Below are 14,695 nucleotides of genomic sequence, written 5' to 3' on the forward strand. Positions count from 1 at the left end.
GTAAACTAGCATAAAAAAACTACTTTTAACAAAGGTCATTTAAAAAAAAAAAGTAAATTTATGCTTACCTGATAAATTAATTTCTTCTACGATACGACGAGTCCATGGATCTCATCCTTACTTGTGGGATATTAACAAGGAGCACCACAGCGGAGCTGTATATATAGCTCCTCCCTTCCCTCCAATCCAGTCATTCGACCGAAATTAGGAAGAGAAAGGAAAAGCCAAAAGGTGCAGAGGTAAATGAAGTTTATAAAAAATATAATATAATCTAAATCTGTCTGAAAAATGACAGGGAGGGCCGTGGACTCGTCGTATCGTAGAAGAAATTAATTTATCAGGTAAGCATAAATTTACTTTTCTTCTACAAGATACGAGTCCACGGATTTCATCCTTACTTGTGGGATACAATACCAAAGCTACAGGACACGGATGAAACGGGAGGGACAAAACAGAGACCTAAACGGAAGGCACCACTTCTTGAAGAACCTTTCTCCAAAAAACAGCCTCAGAAGAAGCAAAAGTATCAAATTTGGAAAATTTGGAAAAAGTATGAAGAGATGACCAAGTCGCAGCCTTGCAAATCTGTTCCACAGAAGCATCGTTTTTAAAAGCCCATGTGGAAGCCACAGCCCTAGTAGAATGAGCCGTAATTCTTTCAGGAGGCTGCTGTCCAGCAGTCTCATATGCCAGGCGGATAATACTCTTCAGCCAAAAAGAAAGAGAGGTAGCCATAGCTTTCTGACCCCTACACTTTCCAGAAAAAACAATGAATAATGAAGATGATTCACAGAAATCCTTAGTCGCCTGCAAGTAAAACTTCAAGGCACGGACCACGTCCAAGTTATGTAACAAACGCTCATTCTTAGAAAAAGGATTAGGACACAAGGAAGGAACAACAATTTCCTGATTAATATTCTTATTTGAAACAACCTTAGGAAGGAATCCAGGTTTGGTACGTAAAACCACCTTATCAGAATGAAAGATAAGATAAGGCGAGTCACAAAATAACGCTGAAAGCTCGGTTCAAACGGAACCCCTTGAAGAACACTAAGAACTAAATTCAAACTCCAGGGTGGAGCAATTGATCTAAAGACAAGCTTAATTCTGGTTAGAGCCTGACAAAAAGACTGAACATCTGGAACATCTGCCAAACGTTTGTGTAGCAAAATCGACAAAGCAGAAATCTGTCCCTTTAAGGAACTCACTGATAACCCTTTCTCCAATCCTTCTTGGAGAAAATACAGAATCCTGGGAATCCTAACTTTACTCCATGAGTAGCCCTTGGATTCACACCAAAAAAGATATTTACGCCATATCTTATGATAGATCTTTCTAGTGACAGGCTTACGTGCCTGTATCAAAGTATCGATGACTGAATCGGAGAATCCCTGCTTAGATAAAATCAAGCGTTCAATCTCCAAGCAGTTAGTTGCAGAAAATTTAGATTTGGATGTTGGAAAGGTCCTTGAATGAGAAGGTCCTGTTTCAATGGAAGTTTCCACGGTGGCAGAGAGGCCATGTCCACTAGATCCGCATACCAAGTCCTGCTTGGCCACACAGGCGCGATCAGAATTACTGAAGCTCTCTCCTGTTTGATCCGAGCAATCACGCGGGGAAGGAGAGGAAACGGTGGAAACACATAAGCTAGGCTGAACGACCAAGGCACTGCCAAGGCATCTATCAGTTCGGCCTGAGGATCCCTCGACCTGGATCCGTATCTTGGAAGCTTGGCATTCTGTCGAGATGCCATCAGATCCAATGCCCTATCGGAGAATCAGTGAGGCAAATACCTCTGGATGGAGTTCCCACTCCCCCGGGTGAAAGGCCTGTCGGCTTAAAAAATCCACTTCCCAGTTGTCTACTCCTGGGATGTAGATTGCTGACAGATAACAAGAGTGGGCCTCCGCCTATTGAATTATCTTGGATACATCTGTCATCGCTAAGGAACTCCTTGTTCCCCCCTGATGATTGATGTAAGCCACAGTCGTAATGTTGTCCGACTGGAATCTGATGAATTTGGCCGAAGCCAACTGAGGCCATGGGGGCTACTTATCAAGCCGTCTACTTTTCTGGCTTCGCCGGTCCAATACGTCCGCCTAAGCTCGCCTACCTTCGCCGCCGCGGACCTTGAATACGTTCGCCTAAGTTATCAAATAAAGCTGTCAAAAAGCCGCGGGGCGATGAGCAGCGGACTGTGACAGTTATCACTCATCCGATCTCGCTGCCCTTCGGCTTTTTCCCAGCTTTATTGCTAGCCTGTCACTAAGCACTCACACTAAACTACACTGTTCTACCCCCTATACCGGCGCCCCCGGAGGCCCCCGCAACTAAATAAAGTTACTAACCCCTAAACCGCCGCTCCTAGACCCCGCCGCAAGTCTTATAAATGTATTAACCCCTAAACCGCCGCTCCCGGACACCGCTGCCACCTACATTATACCTAGTAACCCCTATCCTGCCCCCCCTACACCGTCGCCCTCTATTATAAAATTATTAACCCCTATCCTGCTGATCCCGCACCTCTCCGCAACTAAATAAATAGTTTAACCCCTAAACCGCCGCTCCATGAACCCGCCGCAACCTATAATAAATTTATTAACCCCTATCCTGCCCCCCACTACGCCGCCGCCACTGTAATAAAATGATTAACCCCTAAACCTAAGTCTAACCCTAACGCCCCCCTAACTTAAATATTAATTAAATAAATCTAAATAAATTAACTCTTATTAACTAAATGAATCCTATTTAAAACTAAATACTTACCTTTAAAATAAACCCTAATATAGCTACAATATAAATAATAATTATATTCTAGCTATCTTAGGATTTATATTTATTTTACAGGTACCTTTCAATTTATTTTAACCATGTACAATAGCTATTAAATAGTTATTAACTATTTAATAGCTTACCTAGCTAAAATAAAGAGAAATGTACCTGTGAAATAAATCCTAACCTAAGTTACAATTACACCTAACACTACACTATACTTTAATAAATTATTCCTATTTAAAAATAAATACTTACCTGTAAAATAAACCCTAAGATAGCTACAATATAATTAATAATTATATTATAGCTATCTTAGGATTTATATTTATTTTACAGGTAACTTTGTATTTCTTTTAGCTAGTTAGAATAGTTATTAAATAGTTAATAACTATTTAATAACTACCTAGCTAAAAGAAATACAAAATTACCTGTAAAATAAATCCTAGCTTAAGTTACAATTAAACCTAATACTACACTATCATTACATTAATTAAATAAATTAACTACAAATAACTACAATGAAATACAATTACATAAACTAACTAAAGTACAAAAAATAAAAAAAGCTAAGTTACAAAAAATAAAAAATTAAGTTACAAACATGTTAAAAATATTACTACAATTTTAAGCTACTTACACCTAATCTAAGCCCCCTAATAAAATAACAAACCCCCCCAAAATAAAAAAAATCCCTACCCTATTCTAAATTACATAAATTTCAAAGCTCTTTTACCTTACCAGCCCTTAAAAGGGCCATTTGTGGGGGCATGCCCCAAAAAGTTCAGCTCTTTTGCCTGTAAAATAAAAATACAACCCCCCCCCCCAACATTAAAACCCACCACCCACATACCCCTAATCTAACCCAAACCCCCCTTACAAAAACCTAACACTAATCCCCTGAAGATCATCCTACCTTGAGTCGTCTTCACTCAGCCGAGCCACCGATGGAACTGAAGAGGACATCCGGAGCGGAAGAAGTTAATCCTCCAAGCGGCGCTGAAGAAATCTTCCATCCGATGAAGTCATCATCCAGGCGGCGCTGAAGAAGTCTTCGATCCGGCCGATGTCATCTTCAAAGAGGCGCTGAAGAGGTCTTCTATCCGGGCGAAGTCATCTTCCAAGCCGGGTCTTCAATCTTCCTTCCGCCGACGCGGAACCACCTTCTTCACCGACGGACTACGACGAATGACGGCTCCTTTAAGGGACGTCATCCAAGATGGCGTCCCCTCAATTCCGATTGGCTGATAGGATTCTATCAGCCAATCGGAATTAAGGTAGGAAAATCTGATTGGCTGATGGAATCAGCCAATCAGATTGAGCTCGCATTCTATTGGCTGTTCCGATCAGCCAATAGAATGCGAGCTCAATCTGATTGGCTGATTGGATCAGCCAATCGGATTGAACTTGAATCTGATTGGCTGATTCCATCAGCCAATCAGATTTTCCTACCTTAATTCCGATTGGCTGATAGAATCCTATCAGCCAATCGGAATTGAGGGGACGCCATCTTGGATGACGTCCCTTAAAGGAGCCGTCATTCGTCGTAGTCCGTCGGTGAAGAAGGTGGTTCCGCGTCGGCGGAAGGAAGATTGAAGACCCGGCTTGGAAGATGACTTCGCCCGGATAGAAGACCTCTTCAGCGCCTCTTTGAAGATGACATCGGCCGGATCGAAGACTTCTTCAGCGCCGCCTGGATGATGACTTCATCGGATGGAAGATTTCTTCAGCGCCGCTTGGAGGATTAACTTCTTCCGCTCCGGATGTCCTCTTCAGTTCCATCGGTGGCTCGGCTGAGTGAAGACGACTCAAGGTAGGATGATCTTCAGGGGATTATTGTTAGGTTTTTGTAAGGGGGGTTTGGGTTAGATTAGGGGTATGTGGGTGGTGGGTTTTAATGTTGGGGGGGGGGTTGTATTTTTATTTTACAGGCAAAAGAGCTGAACTTTTTGGGGCATGCCCCCACAAATGGCCCTTTTAAGGGCTGGTAAGGTAAAAGAGCTTTGAAATTTATGTAATTTAGAATAGGGTAGGGATTTTTTTTATTTTGGGGGGGTTTGTTATTTTATTAGGGGGCTTAGATTAGGTGTAAGTAGCTTAAAATTGTTGTAATATTTTTAACATGTTTGTAACTTAATTTTTTATTTTTTGTAACTTAGCTTTTTTTATTTTTTGTACTTTAGTTAGTTTATGTAATTGTATTTCATTGTAGTTCTTTGTAGGTAGTTTATTTAGTTAATTTAATGATAGTGTAGTATTAGGTTTAATTGTAACTTAAGTTAGGATTTATTTTACAGGTAATTTTGTATTTCTTTTAGCTAGGTAGTTATTAAATAGTTAATAACTATTTAATAACTATTCTAACTAGCTAAAATAAATACAAAGTTACCTGTAAAATAAATATAAATCCTAAGATAGCTATAATATAATTATTAATTACATTGTAGCTATCTTAGGGTTTATTTTACAGGTAAGTATTTATTTTTAAATAGGAATAATTTAGTAAAGTATAGTGTAGTGTTAGGTGTAATTGTAACTTAGGTTAGGATTTATTTCACAGGTACATTTCTCTTTATTTTAGCTAGGTAAGCTATTAAATAGTTAATAACTATTTAATAGCTATTGTACATGGTTAAAATAAATTGAAAGGTACCTGTAAAATAAAAAAAAATCCTAAGATAGCTAGAATATAATTATTATTTATATTGTAGCTATATTAGGGTTTATTTTAAAGGTAAGTATTTAGTTTTAAATAGGATTCATTTAGTTAATAAGAGTTAATTTATTTAGATTTATTTAATTAATATTTAAGTTAGGGGGCGTTAGGGTTAGGGTTAGGTTTAGGGGTTAATCATTTTATTACAGTGGCGGCGGCATAGTGGGGGGCAGGATAGGGGTTAATAAATTTATTATAGGTGGCGACGGTGTAGGGGGGGCAGGATAGGGGTTAATAAATGTATTATAGGTGGCGACGGTGTAGGGGGGGCAGGATAGGGGTTAATAAATGTATTATAGGTGGCGACGGTGTAGGGGGGGCAGGATAGGGGTTAATACATTTAATATAGGTTGCGGCGGGTTCAGGGAGCGGCGGGTTAGGGGTTAATACATTTATTATAGTTGCGGTGGGCTCCGGGAGCGGCGGTTTAGGGGTTAATATGTATAGAGTAGCTTGCGGTGGGCTCCGGGAGCGGCGGTTTAGGGGGTAATAACTTTATTTAGTTGCGGCGGTGTAGGGGGGGTCAGATTAGTGGTGTTTAGACTCGGGGTACATGTTAGGGTGTTAGGTGTAGACAGCTCCCATAGGAATCAATGGGATGTCTGTCAGCAGCGAACTTGTACTTTCGCTATGGTCAGACTCCCATTGATTCCTATGGGATCCGCCGCCTCCAGGCTGGCGCTTTGAAAACCAGGTACGCTGGGCCGTAAAACTGCTGATCGTACCTGCTAGTTTTTTGATAGCTAGCAAAAGTAGTGAGAATGTGCCGCACTTGTGTGCGGAACATCTGGAGTGACGTAAGAATCGATCTGTGTCGGACTGAGTCCGGCGGATCGAAGCTGACGTCACAAAATTCTACTTTTGCCGGTCTCGAGCCTTTGATAACTAAGGCGTATCAGCCTCGCCACAAATACGCTGCGGAATACGCAGCGTATTTGAGGTTGACGGCTTGATAACTACCCCCCCATGCCTGAAGCGCGTTGAATATTGCTCTCAATTCCAGAATATTGATTAGAAGTAGAGACTCCACCTGAGTCCATACAACCTGAGCCTTCAGGGAATTCCAGCCTGCACCCCAGCCCAGAAGGCTGGCGTCCGTTGTCACTATCACCCACGAGGGTCTGCAGAAACACGTCCCCTGGGACAGATGATCCGGCGACAACCACCAAAGAAGAGAGTCTCTGGTCTCTTGATCCAGATTTATCAGAGGAGATACATTTGCATAGTCCCCATTCCACTGTCCGAGCATGCACAGCTGCAGTGGTCTGAGATCAAAACGAGCAAACGTAATGATGTCCATTGCCGCTACCATTAATCCATACACTGAGCAACTGATGGCCGAGGATTGGACTGAAGGGCTAGGCAAGTATTTAGAATTTTTGACTTTCTGACCTCTGTCAGAAATATTTTCATGTCTACAGAATCTATCAGAGTTCCCAAGAAGGGAACCCTTGTCCGTGGAACTAGTGAACTCTTTTCTAGGTTCACCTTCCATCCGTGAGTTCTCAGAAAGGACAACACTGTGTCTGCATGAGATTTTGTCAGATGATAAGTTGACGCCTGAATCCAAATATCGTCCAGATAAGGCGCCACTGCTATGCCCCATGGCCTGAGAACCGCCAGAAGGGACCCTAGAACCTTCGTGAAGATCCTGGGTGCTGTGGCCAACCCGAAGGGAAGAGCCACAAACTGAAAATGTTTGTCCAGGAAGGCAAACCTTAGGAACTGATGATGATCCTTGTGGATAGGAATATGAAGGTATGCATCCTTCAAGTCCACGGTAGTCATATATTGACCCTCCTGGATCATTGGTAAAATTGTTCGGATGGTCTCCATCTTGAAGGATGGAACTCTGAGAAACTTGTTTAGACTCTTGAGGTCTAAAATAGGTCTGAACGTTCCCTCTTTTTTGGGAACTACGAAAAGATTTGAGTAAAATCCCTGTCCCTGTTCTAATCTTGGAACAGGACGAATTACTCCCATAGTAGAGAGGTCTTTTACACAACGTAATAACGCCTCTCATTTTATCTGGTTTACAGACAACTGTAAAAGAAGAATTCTCCCTCTTGGGAGAACATTTTTGAATTCCAGTTGATACCCGTTGGTCACGATTTCCAGTGCCCGGGGGTCCTGAACATCTCTTACCCAAGCCTGGGTAAAGAAAGAAAGTCTGCCCCCTACTAGATCCGGACCCGGCGGCTGTCCCTTCATGCTGTCTTTGTAGCAGCAACGGTCTTCTTGGGTTGCTTACCCTTGTTCCAAGCCTGGTTGGATCTCCAGACGGACTTGGCCTGAGTAAAATTCCCTTCCTGCTTTGTGGAGGAAGAGGAAGCAGAGGGTACTCCTTTAAAATTTCGAAAGGAACGAAAATTATTTTGTTTACCCCTCATCTTAACAGACTTATCCTGAGGTAGAGCGTGACCTTTACCTCCAGTAATGTCAGAAATTATTTCCTTCAACTTAGGCCCAAATAGGGTCTGTCTTCCCCTTGAAAGGAATAGCTAAGAGCTTTGATTTAGATGACACATCAGCAGACCACGATTTCAACCATAACGCTCTACGCGCTAAAATGGCAAATCCTGCATTTTTCACCGCCAACTTAGCAATTTGAAAGGCGGCATCTGTAATAAAAGAATTAGCTAGTTTTTTGTTAATACTTAGTGCGGGCGGTTAGGTGTTTTTTGTTGATACTTTGTGCAGGCGTTTATGGTTTTTTTGCTAATACTTTGTGCGGGCAGTTCATTTTTTTGTTAATACTTCATGCGGGCGGTTAGGTGATTTTTTGTTAATACTTTGTGCGGGCGTTTCTTTGTTGTTGTGAATACTTTGTGCAGGCGAATAGTTTTTTGTTAATACTTTGTGCGGGCGAATAGTTTTTTGTTAATACTTTGTGCGGGCGGTTAGGTTTTATTTTGTTAATACTTTGTGCGGGCGAATAGTTTTTTGATAATACTTTGTGTGGGCGGTTAGTTTTTTGTTATTACTTTGTGCGGGCGATTAGTTTATTGTTAATACTTTGTGCGGGCGATTAGTTTATTGTTAATACTTTGTGCGGGCGATTAGTTTATTGTTAATACTTTGTGCGGGTGGTTAGTTTATTGTTAATACTTTGTGGGGGCGATTAGCTTTTTGTTAATACTTTGTGCGGGCAATTAGTTTTTTGTTAATACTTTGTGTGGGCGGTTAGTTTTTTGTTAATACTTTGTGCGGGCGATTAGTTTTTTGTTAATACTTTGTGCGGGCGGTTAGTTTATTGTTAATACTTTGTGTGGGCGATTAGTTTATTGTTAATACTTTGTGCGGGCGGTTAGTTTTTTTGTTAATACTTTGTGCGGGCGGTTAGTTTTTTGTTAATACTTTGTGCGGGCAATTAGTTTTTTGTTAATACTTTGTGTGGGCGGTTAGTTTATTGTTAATACTTTGTGTGGGTGGTTAGTTTTTTGTTAATACTTTGTGCAGGCGATTAGTTTTTTGTTAATACTTTGTGCGGGCGGTTAGTTATTTTGTTAATACTTTGTGCGGGTGGTTAGTTTTTTGTTAATATTTTGTGCGGGCAGTTAGTTTATTGTTAATACTTTGTGCGGGCAGTTAGTTTATTGTTAATACTTTGTGTGGGCGGTTAGTTTTTTGTTAATATTTTGTGCGGGCAGTTAGTTTATTGTTAATACTTTGTGCGGGCGGTTAGGTTTTATTTTGTTAATACTTTGTGTGGGCGGTTAGTTTTTTTGTTAATACTTTGTGCGGGCGGTTAGGTTTTATCTTGTTAATACTTTGTGCGGGCGGCTAGTTTTTGTTAATACTTTGTGCGGGCGATTAGTTTTTTGTTAATACTTTGTGCGGGCGGTTAGTTTTTTGTTAATATTTTGTGTGGGCGGTTAGTTTTTTTGTTAATACTTTGTGCGGGCGGTTAGGTTTTATTTTGTTAATACTTTGTGCGGGCGGCTAGTTTTTTGATAATACTTTGTGTGGGTGGTTAGTTTTTTGTTATTACTTTGTGGGGTCGATTAGCTTTTTGTTAATACTTTGTGCGGGCAATTAGTTTTTTGTTAATACTTTGTGTGGGCGGTTAGTTTTTTGTTAATACTTTGTGCGGGCAATTAGTTTTTTGTTAATACTTTGTGCGGGCGGTTAGTTTATTGTTAATACTTTGTGTGGGCGATTAGTTTATTGTTAATACTTTGTGCGGGCGGTTAGTTTTTTTGTTAATACTTTGTGCGGGCGGTTAGTTTTTTGTTAATACTTTGTGCAGGGCAATTAGTTTTTTGTTAATACTTTGTGTGGGCGGTTAGTTTATTGTTAATACTTTGTGTGGGCGGTTAGTTTTTTGTTAATACTTTGTGTGGGCGGTTAGTTTTTTGTTAATACTTTGTGCGGGCGATTAGTTTATTGTTAATACTTTGTGCGGGCGGTTAGTTTTTTGTTAATACTTTGTGCGGGCGATTAGTTTATTGTTAATACTTTGTGTGGGCGGTTAGTTTTTAGTTAATACTTTGTGTGGGCGGTTAGTTTTTTGTTAATACTTTGTGCGGGCAGTTAGTTTTTTTGTTAATACTTTGTGCGGGCGGTTAGTTTTTTGTTAATACTTTGTGCGGGCGGTTAGTTTTTTTGTTAATACTTTGTGCGGGCGGTTAGGTTTTATTTTGTTAATACTTTGTGCGGGCGGCTAGTTTTTTGTTAATACTTTGTGCGGACAGTTAGTTTTTTGTTAATACTTTGTGCAGACGGCTAGTTTTTTGTTAATACTTTGTGCGGACAGTTAGTTTTTTGTTAATACTTTGTGCGGACAGTTAGTTTTTTGTTAATACTTTGTGCGGACGGTTAGTTTTTTGTTAATATTTTGTGCGGGCGGTTAGTTTTTATGTCAATACTTTGTGCGGGCGGCTAGTTTTTTGTTAATACTTTGTGCGGACAGTTAGTTTATTGTTAATACTTTGTGCAGGCGGTTAGTTTTTTGCTAATACTTTGTGCGGGCAGTTAGTTTATTGTTAATACTTTGTGCGGGCAGTTAGTTTATTGTTAATACTTTGTGCGGGCAGTTAATTTATTGTTAATACTTTGTGCGGACGGTTAGTTTTTTGTTAATAATTCATGCGGGCGGTTAGGTGATTTTTTTGTTAATACTTTGTGCAGGCGTTTTTTGTTGTTGTTAATACTTTGTGCGGGCAGTTAGTTTTTTGTTAATACTTAGTGCGGGAGGTTAGGTGTTTTTTGTTGATACTTTGTGCAGGCGTTTATGGTTTTTTTGCTAATACTTTGTGCGGGCAGTTCATTTTTTTGTTAATACTTCATGCGGGCGGTTAGGTGATTTTTTGTTAATACTTTGTGCGGGCGTTTCTTTGTTGTTGTGAATACTTTGTTTTCGGCGGATAGGTTTTTTGTTAATATTTTGTGCGGGCGGTTAGGATTTTTGATTAAATGCTTTGTTTGACTGTGCGCAACTGACAAAGGCGACGGACGCATTACAATCGCTTTTATAGTATAGATCAGACAGATCAAACTAATTTTAAATTTACTTATATTGTTAAATTTGCTTCCTTCTCTTGGTATCCTTTATTGTAAGAGCAGCAATGAACTATGGGAGCTAGCTGAACACATCAGGCGAACCAATGACAAGAGACATAAAAATAAAGCCACCAATCAGCAAAAGTGCCCTGTTGCTCCTGAGTCTACCTAGGTATGGTTTTCAACAAAGGGTACCAAGAAAACAAAGGAAATTAGATTACAGAAGTAAATTGGGAAGTTGTTCAAAATTTCATGCGCCATCAAATTCAATTAAGTTCCATTTTGACTTTAATGCCCCTTTTATTACAGAACTCACTATCTCCGCTACTTCCTATACTGAGCATTGTATCAGTGTTATAAACATTGCTACAAACACCACAGCCCTATAATGCACTGAGATCTTTAACAAAGGATAACAAATAAAAGAGGAGCATGTGATATTAGAAGTAAATTAGAAAGGCTAAATACAGTAGAATTACATAATTAACAAATGCATAACACAAAGGCAATGCAATATCACTTACTCTGAATTTCACAAAAGCAATAGTTAATTTTTCTGCCAAATGTATTTTTTTCTCCCATTTGCCAGCTCCCTGTATCATGTGACAGACATCAGCCAATCACAGACTTGTGCACATGCTCAGTAGGAGGTGGTGCCTTAAAAATATGTATATAAAAAGATTGTGCACAATTTGGTAATGAAAGAAAATTGAAACATTCTTAAAACTGTGTCCTCTTTCTGAATCATGATAATTAAATTTTGATTTAAGTGTCCCTTTAAGTGTTTGCTTTATCTAAATCATGAACGTTTACTTCCAACTTTCATCTTTAAATTTCACAAATACGTCTTGCACCAGCAGCTCACAGACCAAGTACACATTAAAGGGACATGAAACCTAAAATTTTAAACAGCTTTCCAGTTTACTTCAATTTGGAGCATCAATGCACTACTGGTTGCTAACTGAACACATGGGGTGAGCCAATGGCAATAGGCATATAAAATGCAGCTACCAGGTCGTTTGCTGCTCCTGAGCTTACCTAGATAAACCCTTCAACAAAGGATAACAAGAGAAGTAAGCAAATAATAATAGAAATAACATGGACAATGAATCCTGAACGTCTTATTATGACTTTACCGTCCTTTAAATGAAGCTGGGGCACAGGGCTAAATGCTGAATACATTCAGTAACCATTGCTAAACAGAGAGAAAAAGGCAAACAGCTTATTTTAACATTGCCAAGTACAATCTAAAAATAAAGTATTCAGTCTGGTGGTGTTGTGATATTGCTGGATCAGACTGTAGATGTTTGTCATCTCTAGTACTAAAATATTCATCCAGAGAAGTAGCAGAGTACCCTATAAAATGCCAGCACAATCCTGCCTGATACTGTCAGACCCAGAACTGGGGTCCCTTGTGCTGAAGCCTCTAGGTATGGAACCCAGCGCAGCCAGGATAACCTCACTTGGCATTATGTATAGTGAGAATACCCAGGTACACAGGAATGGACAGCACTATCTAAATGATTGATACGTGTATTTCATTCTTTGGGTTCAGGTGTTCTGTAAATCCCCTTTCCCCATTAACAGTTTTTTTCTGCTATTTTAAACCACAGTACAGATGTCAGCAAATTATAATGTCTACAACATTTTTAGCTCATGTGTTTTCAGCAGCAACTAAATGCATTTAAAGGGACAATCTACTCCAGAATTGTTATTGTTTATAAAGATAGATAATCCCTTTATTACCCATTCCCCAGTTTTGCATAACCAACACAGTTATAATAATATACTTTTTACCTCTGTGATTACCTTGTATCTAAGCCTCTGCAGACAGCCTCCCTATCTCAGTTCTTTGACAGACTTGCATTTTGGCCAATCAGTGCTGACTCATAAATAACTCCATGGGAGTAAGCACAATGTTTATCTATATGGCACACATCGACTAGTGATATCTAGCAGTGAAAAACTGTCAAAATGCACTGAGATAAGATGCATTCAAGGGCTTATAAATTAGAATATAAGCCTACCTAGGTTTAGATTTTAGCCAAGAATACCAAGAGAAAAAAGCAGATGTGAAAATAAATTGGAAAGTTGTTTAAAATTGCATGCCCTATCTGAATCATGAAAAATTAACTACACTGTTTCTTTAAGTCTTTCTGCTGAATATATGCAGGGTTAAGCTGTATACAAACAATATAGTTTAAATGTGAGCTTTGAGCACTAGTGACATTTTTATGGAATAAGTAGTTTATCAGCACAGTAAACTAGCATAAAAAAACTACTTTTAACAAAGGTCATTTAAAAAAAAAAAGTAAATTTATGCTTACCTGATAAATTAATTTCTTCTACGATACGACGAGTCCATGGATCTCATCCTTACTTGTGGGATATTAACAAGGAGCACCACAGCGGAGCTGTATATATAGCTCCTCCCTTCCCTCCAATCCAGTCATTCGACCGAAATTAGGAAGAGAAAGGAAAAGCCAAAAGGTGCAGAGGTAAATGAAGTTTATAAAAAATATAATATAATCTAAATCTGTCTGAAAAATGACAGGGAGGGCCGTGGACTCGTCGTATCGTAGAAGAAATTAATTTATCAGGTAAGCATAAATTTACTTTTCTTCTACAAGATACGAGTCCACGGATTTCATCCTTACTTGTGGGATACAATACCAAAGCTACAGGACACGGATGAAACGGGAGGGACAAGACAGAGACCTAAACGGAAGGCACCACTTCTTGAAGAACCTTTCTCCCAAAAACAGCCTCAGAAGAAGCAAAAGTATCAAATTTGGAAAATTTGGAAAAAGTATGAAGAGATGACCAAGTCGCAGCCTTGCAAATCTGTTCCACAGAAGCATCGTTTTTAAAAGCCCATGTGGAAGCCACAGCCCTAGTAGAATGAGCCGTAATTCTTTCAGGAGGCTGCTGTCCAGCAGTCTCATATGCCAGGCGGATAATACTCTTCAGCCAAAAAGAAAGAGAGGTAGCCATAGCTTTCTGACCCCTACACTTTCCAGAAAAAACAATGAATAATGAAGATGATTCACAGAAATCCTTAGTCGCCTGCAAGTAAAACTTCAAGGCACGGACCACGTCCAAGTTATGTAACAAACGCTCATTCTTAGAAAAAGGATTAGGACACAAGGAAGGAACAACAATTTCCTGATTAATATTCTTATTTGAAACAACCTTAGGAAGGAATCCAGGTTTGGTACGTAAAACCACCTTATCAGAATGAAAGATAAGATAAGGCGAGTCACAAAATAACGCTGAAAGCTCGGTTCAAACGGAACCCCTTGAAGAACACTAAGAACTAAATTCAAACTCCAGGGTGGAGCAATTGATCTAAAGACAAGCTTAATTCTGGTTAGAGCCTGACAAAAAGACTGAACATCTGGAACATCTGCCAAACGTTTGTGTAGCAAAATCGACAAAGCAGAAATCTGTCCCTTTAAGGAACTCACTGATAACCCTTTCTCCAATCCTTCTTGGAGAAAATACAGAATCCTGGGAATCCTAACTTTACTCCATGAGTAGCCCTTGGATTCACACCAAAAAAGATATTTACGCCATATCTTATGATAGATCTTTCTAGTGACAGGCTTACGTGCCTGTATCAAAGTATCGATGACTGAATCGGAGAATCCCTGCTTAGATAAAATCAAGCGTTCAATCTCCAAGCAGTTAGTTGCAGAAAATTTA

The sequence above is a fragment of the Bombina bombina genome, chromosome 5 (genome assembly GCF_027579735.1).
Source record: "Bombina bombina isolate aBomBom1 chromosome 5, aBomBom1.pri, whole genome shotgun sequence".
In the NCBI taxonomy this organism is placed as follows: domain Eukaryota; kingdom Metazoa; phylum Chordata; class Amphibia; order Anura; family Bombinatoridae; genus Bombina; species Bombina bombina.